Genomic DNA, 3991 nt, shown 5'->3' with positions numbered 1-3991 from the left:
ATTTAAGGAGCAAAATATTTCACTTTAAGTGTGAATATGAATCCCACTTTCTGAAGTGAGTGAAAAAATATGTAACTTTTTGATTATAGTCATTTTTTGAGCTGTACCTGTATATGAACTAAAGTCAAAAAATTAAACAAAATGTTGTAAAACACTACAATAGGTTTGAATTGTGTTAAGGCACCGTTTTTCTTTTAGAAATTCCTACCTTTGTTTCTTTTTTTTGTTTCAGAATATTTGTACAGCTGTGAAAAAGACACCTMCATCTCTGTAAGATAACTACTACACAACATGAGAAACAAAACATTTACCAAAGGTGGGAAGAAAGATAAGAGATGTAGAAAACCATAGTAAGGARTTAAACTCCTGAATCAGAACAAACTTTGATGGTGACGCTCTTTGACGTACTGGTTGGACATGTGCAGCAAATTTTTGCCTTTCTATCAGACCCAGCATTAACATTTTCAGCCAACTCAGCTAACGTTGCTGTTTCTTTTCCCTTTTTGCATCAGTAAGGCCAAAAGGCGTTTTTGTTTTTCCCTCACTGGACCGGCGGTGTGGAATCTGATCACTGGAAACAAATCGTAAGAGCTGCAATTGCGGGGTTGCTCTGATCCAAACACCTAACCATTATCCTCAAATTTGCCAAAATTGCCACATCAAATCTAAAGACAGGATGGTCACTTTGGCTCAGAATCTTCTTCTTTTTTTATTAGACAAACAGTGCCACACTTTTTAGTCAACAGACGTGATCTTTTGGCTAATCCTAACAAAAATGTCAAMATTTCTGCATTAGCATTGCCTTCAGTAGAGATTCAGATCACCTGAAAATGCTTGCTTGACYTGTGATGACGTGTTATATGATGGAAAAGTCAGGCGTACACTGGAAATGATGGCCAAAACATGATGTCAGAGTCTGAGTCACAGAAAAGATTAGGATGTGTTCTCGTCGGCGGACGTAGTGGAACCTTTAATGGCACTCCACTCCACGGCCGTCTGTTTGCTCGCATGGGTACAATATGTGCTTCAAGGCACATGCAAATCAATCGTGTTTGTGTGTCACTGTGTTTAATGTGTTAATGGCCCCTGCTGCTTACCGAGCCATGGCCTGGACACACTGAGTCACTTCTCAAATGGCACAAGAGGCTTTGCAGGTAGCAGAAGCCGGATGGGAATACACAGAGCCAGCGCAGAGCTGCCGCCACTCATCCATAACCAGGAGCGCTACRATAACACCCGCTCATTCCACGGAGAGCAGCTCCATTCATCTTTATTTCCATAATCACCACGCAGATGGCTCAGCGCAAACAGCTTGCTAGAGTCTGCTCATCTCTCTGCTCGGCCCTGCATTTGCAAATCCGTCTAGGCCGAGGGTGGAAGCGTCTAGCTCCAGGTTGAAATGAAATGCCGATTTATGCTTTCTGAGTTGTTTGATGTTGTTGTTGTGGTCTTTTACTTTGAAACCAAGTAGCGTGAGCGTTTCGCAAGATTAACTTAACAGCCTTGTGGCATTTCAGTTTTCCTGCCAAGCCCTTGATAGTTGTCTGTCGGTCTCTCGTTCCCACACTGAGATGTTGATCTGCCCCAAAACCAGCCAGTGAAAAGTTTTATATACCACACTGTTAGTTCTGTTGTCCGTTTGCCAGCGATTGAGTCCATCGTTTCATTTCCTTTATTGATTTATAAGACGCTTTTCAAATAAGGAGATAAAGGAGCATAAAAATAAAATCAAAACGACACTCAAAAAGATCACAGAAATAAAGGAATCTGCTAAAAACAAAACATTAAAGCTCTTATTGGATAAATGTGTCTTCAGATTTCCTGATGGCACTAAGATTCAAAGGAAGCTGGTGATTTGTAGGTCACTGGCGGAAAGGCCCGTTCAGCCCAGTGTTGGAGCTTTCTCCTCGTAACATCCAGTTACGACTTCAAGGAGCTGACCCCCACACAAACACGTAAAAGTTCAGACAAATAAGGAGGTGCGAAGCTGTTAGAAGCTTAAAGGGAGTAGCATAAAGTTTAAAATCACTTCTAAAGCAAGCAGGAAGCCGGTGYGAAGGATAACAAACGGGCAGTGTCCAGACTTTGGGAGGTCTTAGCTAACTGGCTACATTTCAATCACAACAGTCGAGTCTGGAGCTAATAAAACCATAGATGGTCTTTGGACAAAAGACATACCAGAAACAACCTTGTCCTGACCATGGAGTCAATTTGATTCTTAAATGTAAAATCCTTCTAAAATATTACCCCTTAGATTTTTAACTCTGTTTAGGTTAAAAGTCAAAGCGACGACATCTGTTGTGGTGCTGCTGCCAGACGAAACACATTCARCCTTTTCCATGTTTAGAAACATGAGAAAATCAGGTTCAACCACCGWCTGACAACAGGAATCCAACTTGGAGATTAGAGAGCATTACCTGAGCCATGGGTCATGAACACGTCGATCTAGAGCTCATCTGCATATCTGATAACAAGTACCGAGTTATAATTGCTACATGTGGCAGCATGTAAAGTGAAAAAGAAGAGGGATGAGAGTGAAGCCCTGAGGGACCCCACATGAAAAAGGAGCATGAGAAGAAACTAAATTATTCACCCTGACAGAAGGAGTTCTACCTGCTTCTTTTGCAGGACTGAATGACCCAYTGTCAAAAGCTGAGGTYCAAGGAAACCAGAACCACGAGGGACCTTTGATTAACAGACAATGTGTACTATTTATAAACCAGAGTCTGTACTATGTCCTGATCTGAAGCTGGACTCATTAAACAAGGTTGAAGCTGAATGAATAATATTGTTTCTAACACCTTGGTTAAAGAGATAAATGGTCTAAAATTAAATAAAACTGAGTGATCTACGTATGTTTTTTTTTTTTTTAAGAAAGGGGCCTACAGCAGCATGCTTGGCTTGGGTCCTGAGAACAAAGTTAATAAAAGTTAGGGAAGYGTTTCCCAACAGTAATAAACCCCTCTTTGATCAATAGCTGGAAGACAGTCAAGAGGACAATTAGTGGTTCTCATGTGTTGCACCATCAAAAAGACACTGGTTCAAACTGTTCCTTCATGCCTTGTATTTTACCACTCTGACAGCTGACACTTGCTATTGCTAGTTGTTATCTTGTGGTAAATTAAGATAAATGCTTGRAGCAGTTCTCAAGGRGAGCAGATCATTACCAAAGGGTAACCTGCAAATGACAACGTAGGAAGGTATTCTTCTAAAACCCTTGGAGGTTTTTGGAAAAGTTATTTTATTGGCAAACACAAACCGAGCCACATTTGCTAATTAAGATCAAGTCTTTTAAAGCACATGTACCGAGCTCAGAGTTCTGTTTGTGTGAAGAAGACATTAATAAGAGCTTGTTCGTACGCCAGGCATCGGCGCTGTGCTTTTGAGATMTCTGAACACTTTTGATCTACAATGAGGGTAAAACCAAAAAAAGCCTTTGAAAATGTTGATTTAGACATCAGAACCTGATCAAAGCAGCACCCAACCAATAATGTGTTTGCAATAAAATCACAAAACAAATATTGCTGTGAGGTTTGGAGCTAAATGTAAGCCAGCAAGCAGCTTGGATAGATCCAAAAGAAGATCTATCCACAGAGAACGACTTACCGGAAACAAGACATGCTTTGGTTTGTTCAAGTATTTTCATGTGAAATATGACGTTCCTCACTATCAAACTTTAGGAAATCTAATATAAAAACATGTTTGAAGCCACACTGGCCTGCCATCATGGTTTGTTTTAATCATCTCAGGTGCCTTTACAACTTTGCCTACTTTGCATTTTATCAGTTCCTCACATTACATGGAAATCAGCTGAGCAGCCTCAYGCTACTTTCCAAGCTCGGTTTGGTCTTATGTCTTTATTAAGCAGAACATTTGTTAGTTCTCAACCAGTATAAAACATCTATATGTCTAATCAGGTAGTTGAATGAACGGTACTAAGGAGAATCTGTGAAGTAATGCCTGCATCGTTTTGTTGTTGAGCCATAAAGTC

This window comes from Poecilia reticulata, linkage group LG2 (assembly GCF_000633615.1).
Source record: "Poecilia reticulata strain Guanapo linkage group LG2, Guppy_female_1.0+MT, whole genome shotgun sequence".
Taxonomy (NCBI): Eukaryota; Metazoa; Chordata; class Actinopteri; order Cyprinodontiformes; family Poeciliidae; genus Poecilia; species Poecilia reticulata.
The sequence above is the reverse complement of the archived record's forward strand: the minus strand, read 5'-3'. Positions refer to the sequence as shown.